Source organism: Camelus ferus, chromosome 36, assembly GCF_009834535.1.
Source record: "Camelus ferus isolate YT-003-E chromosome 36, BCGSAC_Cfer_1.0, whole genome shotgun sequence".
In the NCBI taxonomy this organism is placed as follows: Eukaryota; Metazoa; Chordata; class Mammalia; order Artiodactyla; family Camelidae; genus Camelus; species Camelus ferus.
In genome coordinates this window covers 28,418,725-28,445,254 of record NC_045731.1, presented here as the reverse complement: position 1 = coordinate 28,445,254, position 26,530 = coordinate 28,418,725, and the positions used below count along the sequence as shown (strand labels likewise).

The 26,530-nt window shown below is 33.8% G+C and overlaps 1 pseudogene; it reads right to left on the bottom strand.

Moving 5' to 3' along the window:
• Nucleotides 1–23,175: 23,175 nt before the first annotated feature.
• On the bottom strand, nucleotides 23,176–24,853 carry LOC116661695 (annotated as a pseudogene).
• Between the last annotated feature and the right edge of the window lie 1,677 nt (nucleotides 24,854–26,530).

Here is a 26,530-nt window from a genome sequence, read left to right as displayed (position 1 = left end):
AATCAACATGTATCTTTCATTCACTAAATACTAAGATGCATCCTATGGCATGTTCTGCATTTTATGTGCTGGTACCCAAGTTATAGAAGGAAAGGGGGATAGACAGAAAACATCTGGAGGAGGTGGTTTCTGTACTGAGACTGGGAAATTCTAAGTAGGTAAAAGGAGGATATCCTAAGTCCAAGGATGAGCTGGAGCAAAAATTGTGAGGTTGGAGTTTACATGGTTGACAAGCATTTGTCTGGATATATTTCCAGATACAGTGAAACATAAAGATATGCCAAGATAGTCAGATGCCAGATCTATAAATAAATGACTAAACTATGTTGAGTTTGTGGGCTTAAATTTGGAATGGCCCAAATTAATTGCCACCCTGAGGACGTAAGCTTGTCTTTGGCTGCAACATAAAAGCAACATAAAGAATTCACCAGATATAGTGAATATAGTGTAGACTCTTGAGGGTAGGAAATGAAAGCACCTATTGGAATGCTTTGAGAACAGCACAAAGAAGACCATAGATTAAATTACTTCCTAAATTCTACCACAGGCTGAATGTGCCATCTGTGACCAAGGAGGTGAATGACTTTTACATGAAGAACTAGAAATCATTGATTGAGGAAATTAAAAAAGATTTGAAGAATTGAAAAGATACCAAATGGTCTTATAAAGGAAGAGACAATATTGTTAAAATGGCCATACTGCCCAAGGCAATCCACAGAATTAATGTGAGTTCCTGTCATATTATGCAAAATATTTCTTTTTAGGACTGGAACAAATGATCCTAAGATTTGTATAGAATCTGAATAGATTCATAATTTCCAAAGCAATATTGAAGAAAAAGAAAGAGGCTGGAGGAATAAACAGCCTGGTCTCCATACACTATTGCAGAGCTAGAAGATAATCAAAATGACATGATATTGGAAGAGAAAAGGGCATATGGAACAATGGAACAGAATAGAGAGCCTAGGAATAAATCTACAGGCCTATGCTCAAATAAACTTTGAGAAAGTAGCCAAGAATATGACACAGAGAAGACCATCTCTTCACCAACTGGTGGGAAAATTGGATAGAAGCATGCAGGGCAATGAAATTAGAACACTCCTTCACTCCATACACAAGAATAAACTCAAAATAACTTGAAGACTTAAATGTAAGGCAAGAGACACTAAATCTCCTAGAAGAAAACATAGGCAAAACACTCTGAGATAAATCTCAGCAATGATCTCCTAGAACAGCCTACCCAGGTAGTGGATGTAAGAGCAAAATTAATAAATGGGACCTAATTAAACTTAGCAGCATTTGCACAGCAAAAGGAGCCATAAAACAAAGCAAAATGACAAGCTACTGGATGAAAGAAAATATTTAGAAGTGATGCAACTTGCAAAGGCTTAATTTCCAAAATATAAAGAGTTCATACAACATAATGATAATAAAAAAAAAAAAAAAGAAAAGAAAAACAATCTGAAAATGTTTCTTTAGCAGTTCTGGTTATTTTGCAGTTCCATAAAAATAATAGGTCTGTTTATAGTTTTGTGGAAAATATCATGTATTTCTATCTGAATCAATTTATATGTGTAGATATAATTTGTAGTATGTATATTTTAACAATATTAATACTTCTAAAATCAGTCCATGAGATTTCTTTCAATTTCTTTGCATCATCTTCAAATTTGTTTATAACTGTCTTATAGATTTTATTATATAGGTTTATTCATAGGTTTTAAATTTTTTGATGTGATTTCATATGGATTTTTTAAAATTATGGAATATTTCATTGTTAGTGTAAAGAATTGTGACAGTTTTTTATATTAATCATGAATCATGCTACTTTGCTAAATGTGTTTATTAGACTTAGTTGTTTCTTTGTGGAGAAATTTTAGGGTTCTCTATATAGATTATCATGTCATCTGAAATAATAATAGTTTTACTTCTTTCAATCCAACTTGAATAAATTTTTTTCTTGTCTGATTGCTGTTGCTAGGACTTCCCTTACTGTGTTTAATAGAAATGGTGAGAGTGGGCATCCTTGTCTTATTTCTAAATTTGGCTTTCAGTTTTTCACCTTTGCATATTATGTTGTCTGTGGGTCTGTATTAAATGACTTTAGTTATATTGAGATATATTTCCTGTATTCTACTTTGGTAAGAGGTTTCTATTGTTGTTGCTGTTGTTGTTGTTGTTGTTATTGTTTTAATAAATACATGTTGCATTTTGTGAAATGCTTTTTATGGTTTTATTGGGATGACCAATTTGTTTTTCCTTTTTCTTTTGTTAATATGTTGTAACAAGCTGATTGATTTGTGTATGTTCAACCTCCCTTGTGACACTGCAATGAATCCAATTTGATAATGGTGCATGATTCATTTTATGTATTGCTGGACTTAGTTTGCTAATAATATTTTTAGAATTTTTGCATCTATATCAATCAAAGATATTGGCTTGAAGTTCTCTTTGCCTGTACTTTGTTTGTTGGCTTTGCTATCAGGGTGATGAAAGCTTCATAGAATTAATTTTGGAGTTTCCCTCATCGTCACTATTTTTGAATAGTTTGAAGATTATAAGTTCTGCTTGGTTTTTTTGTGCAGTTATCCACACAAGCTTTTAAATTTGCAATTGTATTTAATGATTTTTTGAAATGCAGATTCTATCTTTCTTCTACTAGTCAGTTTGTTCAAATTAATTGTTTCTCCTTATCTCTGTCTCTTTCTACACATGTGTCTATTTCTTCTAAGTTGTCCAGGTTATTGGCATGAAACTGTTGACAAAATTATCCCTTTTTTATATATCTGAGGTAACAATTGTTGTTTCTCTTATTTCATTTCATACTTTGTTGCTTTGGAGCATCTCTCTTTTCTTCATGATGCACCTGGCAAGAGGAATTTTGACTTTGCTTATCTTAAAAAGAAAACAAAGAAAAAAATTGGTATAACTACTGTTTAGCATACTGTTCTTCTTTCTAATTTATATTTATGACTATAATATTTAGGATCATGTTTTTTTCCTTTTTTAACCTTTTTTTATTTATTTACAATCATTTTAAAATTTTGCCTCAAATTCCAATGTAGAGCAAAATTTTTCACTTACAATGAACATATATATATTTGTTGTCACATATTTTTCTCTGTGAGCTGCCATAAAATTTTTATATATTTCCCTGTGATATTCAGTACAATCTTGCTTATCGATTCTGCAATTTTGGCAACCCAGTCTATCTATTCCCAACCCACGCAACTTTGGCAACCAAAACTTTATATTGCATGTTTGCAAGTCTATTTCTGATTTTTATTTATGCTTGTTTTTTTTCGTTTCATTTTGTTCTTAGATTTCACATATGAGCAATTTCATATGGTATTTTTCTTTCTCTTTCTGGCTTAATTCACATAGAATGACATTCTCCAGGAGCATCCTTGTCGCTGAAAATGATGTTATGTTGTTGGTTTATATGGCTAAGTAGTATTCCATTGTATAAATATACTGCCTCTTTTTTATGCAGTCATCTGTCGATGGACATTTAGGCTGTTTCCATGTCTTGGCTATTGTAAATAGTGCTGGCTATGAACATTGGGGTGCAGGTGTCATCCTGAAGTATGGTTCCTTCTGGATTTATGACCAGGAGTGGGATTCGTGGGTCATATGATAAGTCTATTCCGAGGCTTTTGAGGGATCTCCATCCTGTTTTCCAGAGTGGCTGCACCAAACTGCATTCCAACCAGCAGTGTAGGAGTGTTCCCTATTCTCCACAGCCCCTCCAGCATTTGTCATTTGTGGATTTTTGAATGATGGCCATTCTGACAGTTGTGAGGTGATACCTCATTATAGTTTTGATTTGCATTTCTCTGATAAACAGTGATATTGAACAATTTTTGATGTGCCTGATGATCATCTGTATGTCTTCCTTGGAGAATTGTTTGTTTATGTCTTCTGCCCATTTTTGGATTGGGTTGTGTGTTTTTTCTTATTCAGTTGGATGAGCTGCTAATATATTCTGGAGATCAAGCTTTGTCAGTTTCATTTGCAAAATTTTTTTCCCATTCCTTAGGTTGTGTTTTTGTTTTACTTCTGGTTTGCTTACTGTGTACAGGATTGCAAGATTTTTAGGTCACTTTTTTTCTTCCTGCTTACATTTCTTCTATGAGAAAAGTTTCGAGATGGATGTCAGATAATGTTTTGCCTTTATTTTCATCTAGGAGTTTTATTTTATATTGTCTTATGTTTAAGTATTTGATCCATTCTGAGTTTATTTTTGTGGCTGGTGTAAGGAAGTGTTGTAGCTTCATTGATTTAAATGCTGCTGTCCAGCTTTCACAACATCATTTGCTGAAGCGACTCTCTCTATTCCATTGTGTATTGTTACCTCCATTGTCGAAGTTTAATTGACCAAAAATTTGTGGGTTCATTTCTGTGCTCTCTACTCTGTTCCATTAGCATTTATATCTGTTTTTGTACCAATACAGTGCTCTCATGTTGACTGAATCTCTATATTATTATCTGAATCGGTAGCATAAAAAATGCCACTGATTTTTGGACCTGAATCTTGTAACTTTCTATCATGCTGAATTCTTTCATGAGCTATAGTAGTTTTTGTGTTGATCTTGTATGATGCATAATCATTTATATGTGTTTTTGGAATCTATTTGCTACTATTTTGTTGAGGAATTTCGCATCAAAGCTCATCAGTGATATTGGCCTATAATTCTCTTTTTTGGTGGTGTCTTTGCTTGTTTGTGGTATCAGGGTGATTGTGGCTTCATAGAAATACTTTGGGAGTATTCTTTCCTTTTCAATCTTCTGGAAGATTTTGAGAAGTACTGATATGAGTTCTTTGTATGTTTGGTAGAATACCTCAGAGAAGCAGTCCGGTCCTGGACTGTTATTTTTAGGGAGCTTTTATATTGCTATTTTGATTTCATTTCTAGTGATCTGTTTGTTCAAGGGGTCAGTTTCTTCTTGATTCAGTCTTGGTGGACTGTATGTTTCCAGAAACTTGTGCATCTTCTCTAGGTTATCCAGTTAGTTACCATGAAGTTTTCCATAATATTCTCATATGATATTCTGTATTTCTAGTTTATTTGTTATAATTTCTTCATTCTCCTTCCTTATTTTGCGAATTTGAGCTCTCTCTTTTCATCTTTTTGAGTTTGGATATAGGTTTGTCGATTTTTCTTACTTTTTCAAAAAACCAGCTTTTGGATTGGTTGATTTTTTTCCTATAGTCTTTGGAGCCTCCATTTTATTTATTTCCTCTACAATCTTTATGATTTCCTTCCTGCTGCTGCCTTTTGGGGTTTTTTGTTTTTCCTTTACTAGTTCATTCACATGGTGGGATAATTGTTTATTTGTGATTGTTCTTCCATTTTGAGGAAGACCTCTATCACTATAAACTCCCCTCATAGCACTGCTTCTGCTGTGTCCCATAAATTATGTGTGGTTTTGCTTTCATTTTCTTTTCTCCCACAGTATTTTTTTCTATTTCAGCTTTGAGTTCTTCATTGACCCATCGGTTTTTTAATAACATATTGTTTAATCTCCATGTTTTCCTTTTGTTCTCCTTTGTTTCTCTGTTGTTGAGTTCTAGCTTCATGGTATTGTGTTCAGTAAAGATGCTGGAGGAAATTTCAATTTTCTTAAAATTGCTGAGGTTTCTTTTGTGTATAAGTACATGATCAATCCTGGAAAATGCTCCATATGACCTTGAAAAGAATTTATATCCTTTTTTGGAGGGGTTCAATGCTCTGAAAATATCAACCATGACTAATATTCCTATTGTATTACTAATTTTCTCTGTTATCTTATTTATTTTCTGTCTCGGTGATCTGTCCAGTGATGTTAATGCATTGTTGAAATCTCCAACTATGATTCTATTCCCATCACTATCCCCCTTTATATCTGTTAGTAATTATTTTATGTATTTAGGTGCTCCTCTATTTGGTGCATATGTGTTAATGAGTGTACCATCCTCATGTTGTATCACTCGTCTAATCATTATAAAATGTCCTTATCTTTCTTTATGACCTTTGGTTTAAAGTCTATTTTGTCTGAAATCAGTACTGCAACAGCTGCTTTTCTGACTTTTCCATTTGTATGGAATACACTTTTCCATCCTTTCACTCTCAACAAATATGTGTCCTTCACCCTCAAGTGGGTCTCTTGTATGCAGCATATTTAATTTTCTTGCTTTATTATCCAGCCTGCCACTCTATGTCTTTCGACTGGAGCATTTAGTCCATTCACATTTACAGTAATTCATGATAGGTTTGTGTTTTTTGCCAATTTGACCTTATCTTTGCAGTTGATTTGGTATTTCCTCTTTGTTCCTTTCATCTTCCTTTTATGGTTTGGTAAATTTCCTTTGTGTTATCATGAATTTTATTTAGTTTTAATGACTCCCTGATAAGTTTTTGTCTTGTTGTTACCCTTTTTTATAAGTCCAGTAGCCCATTAATATAACTGTTTTTATTAAGCTGACAGTGAATTGATCTCAAACCCATCCTACCAAGAATGAAAAATTTTAAAGTTAAAGACAAAGAAAACAATTCAGAATTTTCCTGACTCCCTCTCCCAATCTCAATGAATTGTATGTCTTGTTGTATAATTTCGTGTTTATTTTATTTATAATTCATGAGTTATCACCTTTCCAGCAGTGACTTTCTCATTTCTGTATCATCCTGCTGCTTTTCTATTTAGAGTAGACTTTTGAATATTTCTTTAAGCATGGGTTTATTGTTGCTAAACTGTTGTAGCTTTTTCTTGTCTGTGAAATTCTTTATGTCTCCTTCTATCATGAAGGATAGCCTTGCTGGATAAAGTATCCTAGAGTATATCTATTTTTTCATTCAGGAATTTGAATATATCTTGCCACTCCCTTATGGCCTGTAGTATTTGTGTAAGGAAATCAGCTGAGATCCATATGGGGGTTCCCTTGTAACTCACTCTTTGCTTTTTTCTTGCTGCCTTTAGGATCACTTCTTTATCCTTGACTTGGAAATCTTAATTATATTTCTTGCTCTGAGTGCATTTGTGATCTTCGTGTTTGGGACCCTCTGAGCCTCCTTTACTTGGGTATCTCATTCCTTCATTAAGTTTGGGAAGTTCTCATTCATGACTTCTTCAAACACCTTTGCAATCCCCTTTGATCTTTCTTCCCCTTCTGGGAAATCCATCATGCAAAGATTGGCATGCTTTATATTATCCCATAGATCCCTTATGGTTTTATCATTTGTTTCTGCTTGTTCCTCTTGTACCTCTTCTGATTGGGTGTTTCTATTGTCCTGTCTCCTAAGTCACAAATTCATTCCTCTGCATTATCCAGTCAGCTTTGCACTGCCTTTAGATCATTCCTAATGTCAGTCAATTGGTTGACCTATTCTACTTGGCTCTTCTTTATAGCTGCCATTTCGTTTATGACATATTTTATATCTCTAAACACTATCTCTTTTATTTCCTTCAGTACTTTGATCAGTCCTTTTTTGAAATTTCGATCTAGTAGGCTATCAATTTCTATTTCACTGATCTTTATTTCAGGGATTTCTCTTGTTCTTTTAATTCATAATGATTTCTCTGCTTCTAAATCTTGCTCCTACCTCTCTGACACTGTGTTTTTTGGAGTATCTGTTATCTACTGTGTTCCTTAAATAGTTTATCTATTACTATTAGGTAGTAATATGACTGTGTAGTAATACGACTTAGGAAAGAGAAAAAAGAGACAGAGAGATAAAGAATTTTTAAAAAGGGAGAAATAAAAGTTTGAAAACATTGTATAATGAATAATAGAAAAGCAAGTTGAAGCATAATTTTGAAAAATAATAATAATAAATATATTTTTATAAAATTCCACAGGAATGAATATGAGGGTATATATAATTGTTTAAGGAGTAACAATTAGGGGGTAAAAGAAAATGGAACAGGTAAAAACAGATTAAATTAAGGGGGGTTGTCAGTGTCCTCCTCTACACTGTGTGCTCTTAATGTGAAGTCTTTCTGCCTTCATCCTGTTTTGGAAGTTCAGCTTGCTGTTTCCAGAGGCCCTCCATTGCAGCCCTCATCTGTGCTGCTCCCAGTAACCGTTGGCAAGCAGATCGCACATAATCCCAACACCTGGTCAATGTCAGTTCTCATTTACTGTGGGCTGGCTTGTCACTGCCCTGCCTAATGTTGCAGTCGAGATGTTGCAGACTGACAAGGCATGAGTGGGCATCACACCTTCTCCCAGCAACATGGTCAGGGGCTGCATTCCTGCCCAAAAGTTTGGTGGCCACCCTCCCTCTCAGGATGCTGGTCAGTACACTGCTCTGTGTTACTGTGCGCTCTGCCGTGTGTTTGCACCCTGGATGTGGGCTCAGAGAAGACTAAGGAACAGCCCTGTCCCTGGCCTGGGACAAAACACATCTCCTTGTTTGTCTTGGTGGAGCAAGTTCTCTGAGGAACTAGGACAGATGTATCTTATCTACATCAGGCTGTAGACAAGTCTCTGGCCCTTGAGGCTGCTTAGTCCATAGGTATGGATGCAGGTTTTGCCCCCACTGCCACTGGGTTGCAAAATGCCAGCTGGTATGGTGGCTGTGCATGAACCCCACCTCTGTTCACCTAGAAAATTTTGTGAATTTTCAGAGATGGGGATATGCACCCTTCACCCCAGGGAACATCTGCCCTGCTGTTTTATGGAGGGCCCAGTTTGTTCTACCCCATGAATGCACAGCCATGGCACACAGGCACCTGCATTTCCCCTGGGATGCCTCAGTGCAGGAATCCACATCTTCCACCAAGCTAGGGCAGCATGGCCCTGCACCAAGATGCTTGGCTGTATCTTGGGCTGGGTGTCAAAGGGACACTCAGTGCCTGTTTAACTTAGTTCTGTCAGTCAACTCTTACTCTGTACAGATCCAAGCCTTGGAATCTCCCCATACATCCTACTGGCCTCTCAGTTGGAGAGGGGAGACTCAGTGAATGAGTGCCAGACCTTCTTTACTGCTCCCTCCCCATGGGACCTGTAACACTCTGTTTTTCCTTTTCTTCCTTCCTTATTTCTTTTCTCCTACCAGATTTTTGGCATCTTAATCTTTTGAAGAGGACAATGTTCTTTCAGAGTTCTGCAGGTTCTCTGGTTACCTGAGTGAGTCTCTGGATGTGAGTCTTGGTGCATTTGGGTGAAAGGGTGAGCTAAGAGCATCCTTCTTCTCCACCATCTTGGCCTCCCCGGAAAAAGACTCACTTTATGGAGGAAAATATGCACAACCTGGAAATAGATGGAGAAGATATTTCAAGGAAATGACCAAAAAGTGCAAATTACAATGCTCAAAATATACAAAATATGTTTTGAAACAAGGGCCACAATGAAAGTTTAATATGAGATTATATAAAGAAACAGAGATCATTATAAAAATAGGGTATTACACTCATTAACTTATATATGGACACAACACCACAGATCATAATATAAAAAGAAATATTAGTAGACATTAGGGAATTAATTCATTATAAATCTATAATAGTAGATGAGATTAACACCTCACTATTCTGATGGAGAGATCATCCAGAAAGAATATCTGTAAGGAAACAGAGGTCTTAATAGCATATTTGATCATTTCAATCTAACTGAGGTTTTGGACACTGCATCAGAGAAGCAGAACACATAAACTTTTCAAGTGTGCACAGGATGTTATCTAAGGAATTAATCACATATTATGTCATCAAAAGAGCCTCAGAAACTTTAATCAAATATAGATGTCAGCAAGCATTATTCCATACACAAAAGTATGAAACTATGCATCAACTCTAGAAAGAAGAACAGGAAAAGCACTAACGTGATTACACCACATATATAAAAAAATAAAAAATGGTCAATGCTGAAATCAAAGAGGTATTAAAATCATACATGGGTACAAACTACAATTAAAACACAGCTTCATAAAATGTATGGGATGTAGCAAAGACAAATCTATGAGGGAAGTTTAGAACAAATCAGGCCTTCTATAAGAAAGAAGAAAAACCTCACACAAAGGACCAAGCTTACCACCCATAATAAATACTAATATTAACAAAGAAATCCCAAAGGCAGAAGAATGAGAAATCTTTAATGATTAGGTTGAAAATAAATAAAATAAAAATTAAAAAATTAATAAAAAACCATAAAATAAACAGCATTTATTTTCTTAAGAATATTAAAAAAATTGATAAGAATTTAACCAGGCTTATCAACATATACAGAGAGTGGACCCAAACAAAATAAGAATCTAAAGAGTAGAAATAACATCTGATATTACAGAAAAACAAAAAATGATTATGAAAGCCATATGAGTAGTTACATGACAACCAACTTCATGACCTAAAAGAAATGGACAAGTTTCTAGAAACATACAGCCTGCCAACACTGAATAAAGAGAAAACTGAAAACTTGAAAACAGCAATCAGTGTCAGTTAAACAAAATCTATAATTTTAAAAAGACCCCTTGAACAAAATGTCTGGATGCTTTCATTAAAACCTCTTTCCCTCCAACTATTTCAAAAAATAAAGGAGCAAGGAAAATTCCCAAAGATTTTCTATGAGGCCACCATTACACTGATAACAAATCCAGTCAAAGACACTACAAAAAGAAAATGAAAATGAAAAACCAATATTCTTGATGAATACACATTCAAAACTCCTCAATAAAACATCAACAAATTAATCCAGCAATACGTAGAAATTATTATACAGGATGATCTGTTGGATACTTTCCAGTCATAAGGTTGGTTCAACATACATAAATCAATCAGCATGATACATATCTAATAAAGGAAGGACAAAATTAACAGGACCATGTCAATACACACAGAAAAAGCATTTGATGATACTCAACATCCATTCATGATCAGAACTCTCATGAAATTGAATGCAATGGGAACATCTCTCAACTTATTAAAGGCCATTTATAAAAAACATATAATACTCAGGGGAAAAGCTGAAAGCCTTCTGGGTAAATTCAGGAACATGACAAGGATTCCTACTCTCACCACGTATGTTTAATAGGAATAGAAGAAAGGAAAAGAAAAAGAAGTAAAAGAAAGGCAAAATGGAAAGAAAGAGGCAAAAATGTCACTAGTACTGATGACATAACAATCTACACAGAGAGTCCTAAGGGATCCACATAGACTATTATGAACAATAAATAATTTCAACAAGGGAGTAGGGGACAACATAAATGTAAAGAAGTCTCTTGGATTTCTACACATTAATCATGAGATACCACAAAATGGATGTTGATAGCAATAGTATTTAAAATCTGATACCCCCAAATATCTTGGAATAAATGTAACCACATTAGTGAAAAGTCTACACACTGAAAATTATAAAACATTGACAAAGAATTTAAAAATGATTCACAGAATTGGAAATATGTCGTGTGTTCTTGGATTGAAAGAGTTAATATAGTTAACATGTCCGTACTACACAAAGAAACCTACACATTAAGTGCAATTCCTGTTACAATGCTGTAGTATTTTCCACACAAGTAGAAAAATATAATTCTAAGTTTTACATGAAACCATTAAAAATTGCCACAATGATCTTGAGATAGAAATAAAAAATCTGGAGGTATAACCCTCCCAGACACCTTACTATACAACAAACCTACAGTAACAAAAACAGCATGGCATTGGCACACAGGTATTATAAATACAAGTAGATAGAGAGCCTAGGAATAATTCCACAAACCTATGATCAATGAATCTATGATAAAAGAGGCAAGAGTACACAGTGGAGAAAAGACAGTCTCTTCAATGGATGGTGTTGGGAAAGCTAGACATCTACATGTAAAACAGTGAAATTAGAGCATTCCCTGACATCATAAACAAAAATAAACTCCAAGTGTATTAATGACATAAATGGAAGACCTGATCCTATAAAACTTCATAAGGGATTATAGGTGATACACTATTGGTTATATATCATAGGAATATTTTCTTATATCAGCCTCCAAAGGCAAAAGAAATAAAAGGAAAAATAAGCAAGTGGGAACTGAACAAACTTCAAAACTTCTGCACAGCTAAGGACACTATCAATGAAATGAAAGCATTGCCTCTGAAAGTGGAGAAAATATTTGCAAACAATGCAAGTGGCCATGGATAAATAGATTTAAGTTAATAGATGTAACATGGATTTAAGTTACACAACTCAATGTGAAAAACAAAAACCCAATCAAAAATATAGCAGAGTACCTGAATTAATGTTTTTCCAAAGAAAACATTCAGATGAGTAACAGGCAAGTGATAAAAATAGTCAACATTATTAATTATTAGGTAATTGCAAATCAAAACCACAATGAGATATGACGTCACAGTGGTCAAATGGCGATTATCAATTGGTCTACAAATAGTAAGTGTTGGAGAGGATTTGGAGGAAACAAAGCTCTTGTATACTCCTGATAGAAATGTACGTTGGTACAACTTCTATGGAAAACAGTATTTAGATTATTTTAAAAACTTAAAAGTGAACTACTAAAAGACCCAGTAATACCTCTCCAAGGAAAACTCTGGAGAATATATCTAATTTGAGAGAACAAATATTCACAACATCTCTGTTGATAATATGCAACAGAGGGAAGCAATACAAGGGTCCACAATAGACTATGGACTTAAGAAGATATCATGTTTCTATAAATATGGAATGGAATATTTGTCAGCCATGAAAACATATAAAACATTGCTATTTCAAAATCACGAATGGGCCTAGTAAATATTATGCTTAGTGAAATAACTTAGACAAAGACAAATGTATATAATATAATTTATAAGTGGAATCTAAAGAATAACAAATATCTGTGTATATCTATCAATAGCTATCAATAGATACATGACAGAAAAATAGATAGAAAGATAGATACATAGAAAGATTGATAGGTAAATAGAGAAATATAAGGAGAAATAGAGAGATTGAAAGATAGAGAGATTGACAGATTGAGAGATTTGATAGGCAAAACTGAAGCAGACTCAAAGATATGGGAAAAAATTTATGTGTACCAAAGGGGAAGGGAAAGAAAATTTAATGGTAGGACATTGACAGATACAAAGTAATACACATAAATGAGATAAGCAACAAGGATAATTTGTAGAGATCATGGAATTATACACAATAACTTCTAATAATTGTATGTTAAAATTATGGTAATAACTTGTAATAATTTATAATGCAATATAAACTACAAAGTGGTTGGAATCACAATGCAGTACATTTGAAACTACACAAAATAATACATCTACTTTACTACATTTAAAATAAAATAATTCATGAATAATTTATTCCTTTTTCCTCTGATAGCATATTCCTTTAATGTTGTTTTATTTTTACTCTTTACCTTTTCTGATTACTTTCTCAAAATATTTCTTTTACTGTTGTGAGGATGTTACCAGATTGATATATCTATATTTATTGCCCCTGATTTCCTATATTTCTGTCTTTAATCCATATAGTATAGTAGCATTTTAAAACATACCCAAATAAACAGTTACAGCTTTCTCGTGGTCTCTACTTAGCATTTTGGTCAATGTTTTGCATATTTTTGCCATTGTATTTTTCTTAGCAGAGATCTTTTCTACATCTCTTGTAAGATATCTCGGTTTTGTTTTTCATCTCATACAGGATTTGTTTGTCTGGTAAAGCCTTTATTTTCACTTTGTATCTAAGTGCTAACTGTGCAAGGTTGAGTATTCTTGGATGAGAGATTTCCTATGCCAGTAGATTAAAAATGTCATTTTATTTACCCTTGGACTATGTTTTCTGCTGAGAAATCTGCAGATAGCCTAATGGGGGTTCCTTTGAGGATTATCATTATTTTTTTGGCTGCCTTTAAAATTTTACTCTGTAATTGACTTGCCAATTTGCATATGACGTATCTTGAGGGAGGTCTCTTTGCCTTAAAGTTATTGGTGTTTTGTTGGCTCACGGACTTGTGTATCAGTTCCTTACCCAGGTTAAGGAAGTTATCAACAATTACTTCTTTAAATAAAACAGCAGCTGCCTTCTAGTTTTCTTCTCCCTCCCGGATTTCACTCTAATGTGCACTTCCTGAAGTCTGATGGCTATTGTAGAATTTCCTCACTTTTAAATATCTTGTATCTCTGCCCTCTCCTATCATTTCTAGTTTTGTATTGGTGAGTTTGCTAATCTCCCTTCCACAAAGACTGTCTACTTCCAATGCTTTCTATTGCATTCGTCATCTAATTTATTAAGTTCTTCTGGTCCTCCAATAATGTTTTTGTTTATTTTATAGTTTCAGTCTCTTTGGTAATGTATACTTATCATCATTTAATTTATTCCTGTGTTCACTAAACTGCTTTCTCAGTTTTGTTTTATGTATTGAGTTCCTCTATGACATCTACTTTGAACTCTCTATTAGTCACATGGCAATATTCCATGATTTAACTTTGTTTGCTGCAGGGTTGACATTGTGTGTATGTGTGTGTGTGTGTGTCTGTGTGTCTGTGTATCTGTGTGTGTGTGTGCCCTATAATGTTACTGTGATTGGTCATGATCTTTTAAATTATTACTCTGATGACACTAAATAATAGACTGGGTGTTGGAATCCTTGCATTTGTTTTCTGGTAGTTTGCAATATTGCACAATTTTTGGTTTTACTTACCTGAGCTACCTCTGATAATATTTCAAAATGGCACTTTCCACTCACTACTGTCTGGATAAAAGATGTGCTTTCATTGTCACTTCTTAGACTTCTCTGGTAGTTAATGCCAGTGTTGTCACTGGGATTGGGAACCCTTCCTTTTGTCAGATATCCCTTGAGACTCAGTGTACACATTGAGGAATGGTGTAAACGCAGGTGGGTAGTTGGAATCAGGCAAGTGCCTTTGCCATGTCCAAGGTAGCAAGGTATATATTCTCCACCACTGTGAATGTGGAGTAGGAATAGTGTCATGAATATCTGAGTGTCTGTATGATGGAATTTGTGTCTCCATTGTGGCTCCCTCTTACTTACCTGTGACCATGAGCACTGGTGCAGTTGGAGGCCGAAGTTGTGTAAACCACTGAGACCCTGTTTCTACTGATTTCTCTGAACCTGTGGGCTCAGATAACCTAGTCAGTGGGCCTTGGTTGCAGTCACTAAATCTGCTCTTCCCTCAATTCAGCCTCCTTTATGTGTTTTAGTCCACCACACTTCAGCTGTACACATGCATTCTGGGGTACTGTTTTGTGTTGTAGTTATTTTTGTTGAGATGTGAACGTTTTACTGACTGTAGATTTAAGGGGAGAGACAAAAATATTTGAAACATGTCAATTTTTTAAAAGAATATGCGTTTTCATTTAAAAGCTTAAATTCTACTAAGGACATTATAAGAACAGTAAAGAAAGTGAACAAATCACCTCCCTTAATATCATAGTACTACAAAATATTTTCAGTTTTCCTGGGTTCTTTTCTTCAATGTTTTTCCAACATACAAGCACATTTTCCTATAATATATGCCTATAATTTTTTTAAAATCAATTAAATTATTAAAATATTTCTCTGTGCTGCAAATATAGCCCTGTTACTTCTCTAATTTATAACTAGTAGCTTGCATATTTCTGTCTTCTCCATCCTTCTTGCCTGTCTCCTGATGAAATCACTACTTGGTACACTACACATATATTCATGAGTCTGTTTCTGTTTTTTTTTTTTTTATAATTATTTCTCTTATATCTTTAGTTTCCTCATGTAATTTATAATGTAGAGTGTTTTTCTCTGTATTAATTATTTTCCAATATGCAACATCCTCTGGGTCCATTCACATTGTTTCAAATGGCAGAATTTTATTTTTGTTATAATTAAGTATTTATTATATTATATATATCTCACATCTTCTTCATCCAATCATCTGTTGATGGGCAGTTGAGTTGCGCTTCTATTGTTGTCTATTATAAATCATGATGTTAAGAACATTGGGGGTAATATATCCTTTAAATTTATCGTTTTCATTTTTTCAGATATAACAAAAACTGGAATTGCTGCAACATATAATGCTTCTATGTCTAGTTTTCTGAGCACTGTCCACACTTATATAATAGTGGATGCATCAATTTTTATTTCCACCAACAGTGTACCTGGGTTCTTTTTTCTCGACATTCTTGTTAATGTTTGTCATTTGTAGACTTTATGTTAATAGCCATTTTGGTTGTTGTGAGATTATATTTCATTCTGGTTTTGATTTATATTTTCCTAATGAATACCAACGTTATGTATCTTTTTATGTGCATGAAAATAATACACATATCTGTTTTTGAAAAGTTTCCATGAAGATCCTTCAACTATTTTTAAGATGGGGTCTTTGATTTTTAAATCTTGAGTCTAATTTGCTATATATATATTATGGGTATTAACACCTTGTTAGTCTCATTGTCTGAAATTTTTCCTTCTATTCTGTGTGTTGTCATATGCCTTGTTGAAGGTTTCCTTTCCTCTGAATTTCACATTTATACATGAAGTAGAATCACTGTATCACATAGTACATCTATTTTTTCCTCACTAAAGTATAAACTGTTACTCTTAGTTTATTATTTTTGTTTCAATTCAGAGACACATGAAACATAAATATTGCTGTGATTTACCTCAAAGTCACTTCTGCTCATGTTCTTGGTCAGAAATTCTGTAGTTTCAGGTTTTACATTAAGGTAATTTATACATTTTTATCTTAGTTTTTATACTATGTAAGGAAGTGATCTTACATCTTTTTTTATATATACTGTCCACTTTTCCCAGAACTACTTTTTGAAGAGACTGCCATTTTTCTGTTGTATAGTTTGCCTCCTTCATTGTAGACTAATTGACCATAAGTGTGTGGGTTTATTTTAGGACTCTTTATTTTGTTCCATTGATCTATGTTTATCTTTTAGTGCCATATTTTGATGTTTTGATTACTGTAGCTTTGTTGTATGTTCTAAAGTCTGGGAGGATAATGCCCATTGCTTTGTTAATTATTCAAAGATAGTTTTAGAAAATTTGGGTCTTTTGTATTTTTGTATAAATTTTATTATTTGTCTGCTTGTTTTGTGAAGAAACTTATGGATTCTGTGAGACTACAAATTTACTAAAAGAAAAAATCTGAAAAAAAATCTTAAAATGTGGCAGGTAATTCATACAATATTAAACAATCAATGGATTGCTGTATAAATCAAAGAAAAATATGTAAAGAAAATGACAACAAAAACAAATTTCATGAGGTATAGCAAAAGCAGTATTAGTAGGGATGTTTATAACAAAATAATACCACTTATACAAATATGAAACATCTCTCTCCGATAAAATAAACATGCAACCAATAGATGTAGCAAAATAAAAAACAACCTTGTTAGGACAAGAAAGACAGCTGAAAGGTCTGAACATAAATAAATAAAATAAAGATTAAAAATAGAAACATTTAATCAAATTAGTAATTGTTTTTGAAAGATAAATAAAATTGATAAATTTTAACCAGTCTCATGAGCAAAAAAGAGAGTACAGATTAATAACCTCAGAAATAAATGAGAAGTTACTGCTTATATCACAGAAATACAAAGCATCATAAGAGGATACAACAAATTAAATGTCAATAAAATGGAAACCCTAGATGAAATGGACAATTTTTTTGAATGACATAATATCCAGGATGGAATGAGAAATACAAAATATGTAGAGATTACTATTAATGAAATTGAATAAGTAATTAAACAATATCTCCCAAGAAACAAAATTCCAGGCCTAGACAGCTTCACAGGTGACTTCTGCCAAACATTTAGACAAGAGCTATCACCTATACTTCTTAGAGTATTCCAAAAATTTGCAGTTGAAGGAAGGCTTCCTACCCGACCATTCTGTATCACACTACTACTAAACCTGGAACAAATACCTCAAAAAATTACAGGTTAAATATTACTGTTAAGTATAGCTGCAAAAATCATCACTAATATGTTAGCAAGCCAAACAGTACATTAAAAGGATTATACAATATGATTAATTCCATTTTATTCCAGGGATACCAAACTGATTCAATACCTACAAATTAATCAATATGATAAAACATACAAACAAACTGAAGAATAAAAATTATATGGTCACTTCAATAGTATCTTAAAATATTTTGATAATTCAGTATCTATTTATGACTATATTTCCCCTCAAAGTGGGCATGAGGAAACATAAATTAAAAGTTAAGGTCATATGTGAGAAGAACTCAGCTAACATGACACTCGCTGATTAAAAGCTGAAAGCATCTCCTGTATGAGCAGCAAGAAGACAAGAATGCTCCCTCTTACCACTTTTATTCAATACAGTTTTGGAAATTTAAGTCAATACAAACCTACAGAAATAAAAAAATATGGTACTGGCACAGAATAAACAGAATAATGGAACACAATAGAGTGCCAAAAAATGAAATCAGATAATATTGTTATGTAGCCCATTACAAAAAAATGAATATACAGTGGGGGAAAGATAACCAACAGGCACATGAAAACGTGCAACATCACTAACCATCAGAAAAATGCAAGTTCAAAACACAATGAGATTTTATCTCAGTCTTGTCAGAATGATTATTATAAAAAAGATAACAAATATAACAGTGGTTGAGGATGTAAGGAAAAGAAACCTGATGCACTGCTGGAGTGAATGCACATTTCTGATGCCACTATGGAAAACAGTATGGAGTTTTATGTAAAAATTAAAAATGAATTGTGATCCAAAAATTTCATATCTGGATACTTATTCCAAGAGATAAAAACACTAATCAGGAAAGATAAATTCAAACCTATACTCAATGAAGCAGTATTTACAAAAGCCAGGAAATAGAAGCAAATTAATTGCTCATCAGTAGATGATAGATAAAGAAGATGTGCATTTATAATATATATATATATCTACCCATCTATTAACTACAGATTTATCTATATTTATAGATATATATACAGATAGATAGATAGATATAAGCACACACACATAAAAATACAATGGGTTATAACTCAGCTTTAAAAAGAATAAGTTCTGATCATATGCAACAAACGGGTAGAACAAGAGGGTAATATACCAAGTGAAATAAGTCAGACAGAGAAAGACAAATGTTAAAGATTTTACTCACATTTGGAATTTAAAACAGATGAACATAACAAAACAGAAAAGGAGTTATACATATGGAAAGAAACAGGTTGTTTACAAGAAGGAGGGAAATGGGGTGAGGAAAAAGAAATTGTTGAGGAAAATTAAGAGAGAAAACTTTCCAGTTGTAAATGAAATGAGTCAGGGACAAGAAATGTATTGTATGGGGAATAGTCAATATCTATGAAATATATTTAAATAGCTACATTTCATAACTAGATTTATTCTGCTGATTAGTTTGAAATGAATTAAAAATAGCAAAGATTATGTTGTGAAAGAGAAACTAACATACTGTTATAGATTAAAGTACACTTCAAAAACAAACAAACATAATTATAGAAAAAAAATCAGATTTGTAGTTAACAGAGGCAGGGGTTGGTAAACGAGAATTAAATTAATGCACTCAAAAGTTACAAGCCTCCAGCCATAAAATAAATGTGTTCTAGGGAGGCCACATAGTAACATGATAAATACAATTAATACTGCTTTATGTTATATATGAATGTTGTTAAGGGAGTAGACCCTAAGTTTTCTCATCACAACAAGGAACCAAATTGTATATCTTTAATATTGTATCTAAGAGAGATAATGAATTCTCCCTAAAGTAGCAGTGATATTTATTTCATGATATATGTAAATCAAATCACTTTCCTGAGAACCTAAATTTAAACAAAGTTTTATGCCAATTATACCTCAATAAAAGTGGAAGGAAAAATGGAAAGGCAATGATCATTTTTTCCATGCCATTTCTCATGAATATTTTTGCAGCAAGTAACCTTGAGTCATGATGTATTTATCCTAGGTAAAGATACTAATAAATAAGTGATTCTAATAAATAATACATAAAGATACTAATAAAATTAGTGTTTTCCCATGCCTTAAACTTTCTTCATGATAACAGCCCACTGCTTCTGTAGGCATCAAAATTTCACTCTGTGTATTCACCTGAGATTAGGGAATGGATACAAAAGTTAACCCTGGCTTCTTTTGCTGTGAGTAGTAAAGTTCACTGTCTCTGACCTAGGGTCTCATCTCCTCGACAGTATCTACAAGAAAGGAACGTGCTCGGTTGCTAATAATCTCTGCATGGTAATATCTCAGTATCCCTACACTTCTTAACTGTTTGTCAATGGGAATGCAATACTGACAAAGACTTGATTTTGGATAACAATGTGGTGTTTTCTCATTGTTGCATTGGAGGATGTGAGGATAATCACTGAGATCCACAACAAACATTCTTGCTCAAGTGCTGGGCAAAGAAGTGTAAAAGTTCTGCATTATTAGGATTGAGGACTGCTTTCAAAATGATGACTATGCTCAGTCTACTCCAGGTAGTCCAAGGAAAGAAAGGTTATTGCAAAATCTAGGTGAATGGGAATAAGTCAGTTGTTCAGTCTCTATAAATTAGTCAAGGGGTATTCAAAGCCAAAATAAGAAGTGTCAACAATGAGAATTAAAAGAAAAAAAATTTAAGACATAAGCTTAAGTTAAAAAGGAGACACAGTACACTCCTGGGCTTTGGGGACTGGAGAATATATATGCATCAGTCGAATTCAAGTATTCAGTGGCTTGGCCCTAGCATTCAACTCGGGATTCAGTGAAGAGTTAACAATTAGTATACTGGGAGAAATATAATCTACCTCTCCTTGATCTAAAGAAAATCTGGTGGCTCAATTAAACTCTTATTTCACAAAGATCCTGCCAGATGCAGGAAAATAATTCACTGATAACACAACTAAGACAACCTTAGTTGCTGCTTAACAATCCATCTTCACACACACACACATAGTGGTAGACAGATTTGTAGAATTTAGTGTGAAGAATTCATTGGGCAGAGGTTAGAGAATAGATTTCAAACCACCAGGCAACTATTGTACTTTTGACAGTACTCTAGATTTTCCCAGGTAGACAAATACAGATGGACAACAACAACAAAAAAATACTCTTCTTTAGGATTTCTAATTTTGAAAGTAAACTGTAGCTTTTGACTTATCAGTATACAACCTTGTTAAGATGATCACTGTAAGACACACATTCTGATAAGAGAGCTGGAAACTAGCTTCTGAACAAGCACATCTGAACCCCAGACTGCTAATGTAAACAAAAACATAGCCACCATCAGAATTTAGCTGGCAAACTTAAAAGCTTCATGTTTCTGTTGTAGGAAAAACCACTGCTGTCCAGACACAGTTCTCCTGCAGCAAGTGGGCTCGTATCTTCTCTTGGTAAAGGTCATATTGGTGGGATGTGGCTAGAGTTTACCTTGGTCCATTTACCCATTCTCCAGATTATCAAAGGCTTTCTTCACAACTGGTGACATATTTTCAGGATTTAATTTTGCCATTCCAGTGTTATTAGCTGACACAGGCTGCACGATTGTGAGCAGAAGACTTAGGCTCCCTGAGCTTGCCTATAATTTTTCCAGCATTTCAGGGCATTACACATTCTGAAAATGCTCCACCATTTACTTTAAATTAATCGGAAACAGTCAAAGTCTTACATGAATATTTTATATATATTAATATCTTGCAGAAATATGGTATTCTTGCCTTTGGATGAATTTTTAATTCTACCACCCTCAACTCCTTCTAGTCCACACATTTTAGATTGCAATTTGGTTACTGAATATGACCTGCCCCAAGTAAGGTGCTATTACTTCTTAGATACATGCTTTGTGAAGGTTAGAATGGGCACAAGTTATGTGGGGTGTATAAACCTACTTTAAATGTTTGCGATATCACTGTCCCTTCTGGACAAAGCTCTGATTCTAAGAAGTAAATTAATTAGAAGACAATATAGTTATTGGTATGGGGATGATAATCAGTTATTTTGGGGTGGGTGGGTGAGGAAGAGACAGGAAAATATCCAGCAAATGAGAATGGAATGCTTTAGGCCTCTGGAGGCATGAATTAAGAAGAAAATAATACTTTGTCTCCTGTACCTACCTCCACTTACTGTCTTGTGTGACTAGTCCTTGGGCTATGAAAAGAGCTAGTTTGTGGTGAAGAGTAAGACCATAAAGAAATACTTTGAAAACAATGAGAGTTTTGTTGTTTCAGAAAGTAGATTTTGCTTAAAGTCAACATTTATTTTTCATTCACTAAATAGTAAAATTCATCCAGTGGCATGTGCTGCGCTTACTGTGCTGGTACCCAAGTTATAGAAGGAAAGGGGGATAGACAGAAAACATCTGGAGGAGGTGGTTTCTGTACTGAGACTAGGAAAGTCTAAGTAGGTAAAAGGAGGACATCCTAAGTCTAAGGATGAGCTGGAACAAAAGATGTGAGTTTGGAGTTAACATGGTTGGCAAGCATTTGCCTGGATATATATCCAGGTACAGTGAAACATAAAGATATGCCAAGGTAGTCAGATGCCAGATCTATAAAGAAATGACTAAACTATGTTGTTTGTGGGCTTATAGTTTGAAAGGCATTAATTGCCACCCTGAGGACATAAGCTTATCTTTAGCTGCAACTTAAAAGCAACATAAAGTATTCACCAAAAAATATAGTGTAGACTCTTGAGGGGAAGAAATGAAAGCACCATTTGGAATGCTTTGAGAACAGCACAAAGAAGACCATAGAAAAAATTACTTCTTAAATTCTACCACATGCTGAATGTGCCATCGGAGACTACATCATGTGACCTTTATGATTCCAGGGATGACATAATAGAGACCATGATCCTTGGGCCGGTTCCTCCATTTATCTCCTGTTTCAACCTATCCTAACAACATTTTTGATACTTTCCAGGGTGAACCAGAAGCCACTTAGTACTTTTCCCTCTTTAAATATTTTAGTGTTTTCCCAAATTCTACCATTTTTTCTTCTTCCTTACAAGAAATTTTCCAAATTTAATCCCATATTTTTCCATCAAATGATCATATAAATCAAATATCTCTTTTTTTGTAAATGGTAATTTAGTCTCCCATTTTACTGTTAATTGTATTTTAGAAAAAATATAAGGAAATTACAAGTACACATGTATGTTTATTGTTCATATAAAAAAATTGCAGATATTTGTCGACATTTGGCAACAGCAATTATAATCTTTGTTATCCTGCATAATCTGGTTGTCCTCAGGCAGATTAGTTGTAATCAGGATGACGTTCATAAACTGCAGTTGGCTGATGAGTTGGCCGTGAAAGAGAGGTAGCTGATGTATCAGCTAACAATTGCACTGGAAACCGGGGGTTGCTCTCTGCTTGAGGTTTAGAAAAAGGACCTTCATTGTCTGATATGTTGTGATATCTATTTGGAAAAGTAGAAGGCTCCAACATCAGTCGAATATAATTGCTCTGTATGGGAGATAAGGTGCTGTATTGAGAAGTAGAATTTGTAGTTGTAATGAAATTCACAACATGGCCATTTGCTTCAGTGTAGCTGCTTTGTGAATGCACGTGGAACGTGGTCAACTGATTTAAAATAGCACGTTGATCCACTGCAATTGATTCTGGTGGTCTAACTGACATTGATGATGCAGGAGGAAAATCACCTCTCATCGGGTACTTGCATCACCAATTATGTGGCTAGTAGAGGGCTATATTTTGGAGGCATGTTTAAATTTGCAGAAGGTAAAAATGCACTTTCTCCTCTAGTGTCAGACACAAAAACAGAATTATGATTATCCACAATATCCCCTTCTTTAAAGTGCTTTTTGTTGAAATCTTGAGCCAATGAAGATACCAGAGAAGCATTTTTAATCCCAACTCTTCTTTTTATTCTAACAAAAAGCTGGGGACAGACTCATTTAAAATTTGGATTATGATAGAACTGCAGCTACAAACAAAGGAGAAATAATATAGTATTACTTTAAACCAAAATACAAGACTACAATAAGCCTAATCTATAAAACCTCAGATTTCACACTTAGTATACTAAAATAATATCATCAAAATATGAACAATGCTGATGAGTTTTTTGAAATTCCTTATTTTGAAAATGCACATTTAAATATTATAGTCATCAAATTGAAAACGTTAGCATTTGCAGTAACGGTGAATGCCCCTTTTTAAAAGCAGCTTTAATACCTTTATTTAGCTTTCTGATAAGATTCATAGTTGCTTGCAAAGTCTCTCCAAAACTTGAATACTTAACACAATGTGTTCATTTTTAAGAAAAATTTAAAACATTTTAGCCTTAGTAGTTTTATACAATTTTCAAAATCTAGCTTTACCTTTATATTACCATAGATTAATATACAAAAAAAAATTATATATAAGTAATGAAGTGGTGACTAAAATTTCTGAATACCTTGCTTAAAACAGAGACTTCTTTTTCTTCTGCCAGAAAGTCAGTTAGACAAGCAGATCTTGGAAAATTTGCCGCACTTTACTAAATCCATAAAAGTTAAGCTGTCTAACTAAACTTTTCATACTTCCAGTTTCAAATATTCTGAAAGGGGCCTTTCTTTCCAAAACTTCCTTCTTAAAGACATCTTCATTGATCACTATGGAAGTTCCATTATCATCCCACCAGATGGATTGAAATTGGTCACTCCCAACCATTTTCCAGAGTTTTCTTGGAAATGTCAGAGAATGAAAATCATTATCTTCATCTAGTTCAGAGACACAATGTGTGTAACATGGTCTTTTTATCAATGGATTCTTCACACAAAGTCTGAAAAGCATTTTCTTCAATCATAGACCTCAAGTCCAAGTCCCCAGAGAATGTTTGATCACACAATAGAGATCTACTGGACTTTCCTGAACAAGTTGTTCCATCTTTAGGAGACATATCTTGAATTTTTGAAGAAACATGTGCCATCTTAAATAACTTTTTCTACAGCTCCTTTTCTAATCTGCATGATTTTGAGCACTGCAGCTTCAAATGCTGCATTGGCAGGCCAGCACACATAAAATGCTAGGTCATCACAGTTGTTCTCAACCTGAGTAGCTGTAACATCACAAAATGACTGGTCTCTTTGCACCACAAGTGTAACATTCAGCCAGTGTTTAGTTCACATTCATCCAGTTAAAATGAAAGATATAGAATGTTTATATTTACAGTGTGATCTGCAAACATTATTCCCACAACATCTTTTTAAATAAATTTAATTTAGTTTCTATGAATAAAACCAATCTTGAAACTTGACAAAATGATCCCTTTTTTCTATATCTGAGGTAACAATTGTTGTTTCTCTTCTTTTATTTCTTATTTTTTTACTTTGGAGCATCTCTCTTTCCTTCATGATGCACCTGGCAAGAGTTTTTTGATTTTGCTTATCTTAAAAACATAACAAAAACCAAAAAACTTTACTTTTACTACTGTTTGGCATATTTTTCTCTCTAATATATATTTATGCCTGTAAAATTAGGATAATATTTTCTTTTATTTAACATTTTTTTATTGATTTACAATCATTTTTCAATGTTGTTTCAAATTCCAGTATAGAGCAAAATTTGTCAGTTACAATGAACATATATATATTTGTTGTCACATGTTTTTCTCTGTGAGATGCCATAAGGTCTTTTACATATTTCCCTGCAATATAAAGTAAAATCTTGTTTATCTATTCTACAATTTTGGCATCCCAGTCTATCTCTTCCCAACCTCCGCACACTTCTCATCCAAAAACTTATATTCAATGTCCGCGAGTTTATTTCTGATTTTACTTATGCTTGTTTTGTATTCATTTAATTTTGTTTTAGATTTCACATATTAGCAATCTCATATGGTATTTTTCTTTCTCTTTCTGGCTTACTTCACTTAGAATGACATTCTTCAGGAGTTCCATGTCGCTGAAAATGGCATTATGTTGTCGGTTTATATGGCTGAGTAGTATTCCATTGTAAAATATACTGCCTCTTTTTTATCCAGTCATCTGTCGATGGACATTTAGGCTTTTTCCTTGCCTTGGCTATTGTAAATAGTGCTGGCTATGAACATTGGGATGCAGGTGTCACTCTGAAGTAGGGTTCCATCTGGATTTATGACCAGGAGTGCGATTCCTGGGTCATATGATAAGTCTATTCCTAGGCTTTTGATGAATCTCCATCCTGTTTTCCACAGTGGCTGCAACAACCTGCATTCCTACCAGCAGTTTAGGAGGGTTCCCTATACTCCACAGCCTCTCCAGCATTTGTCATTTGTGGAATTTTAATGATGGACATTCTGACTTGTGTGAGGAGATACCTCATTGTAGTTTTGATTTGCATTTCTCTGATAATCAGTGATATTGAGCATTTTTTGATATGCCTGTTGATTATCTGTATGTCTTCCTTGGAGAATTGCTTGTTTAGGTCTTCTGCCCATTTTTGGATTGGGTTGTTGGTATTTTCTTATTCACCTTGATGAGTGCTTGTATATTCTTGAGATCAAGCATTTGTCGTTTTCATTTGCAAAATTTTTTTCCCATTCCTTAGGTTGTCTTTTTATTTTACGTCTGGTATTCTTACTGTTTAGAGGCCTGCAAGTTTAATTTGGTCTCATTTGTTTCTTCTT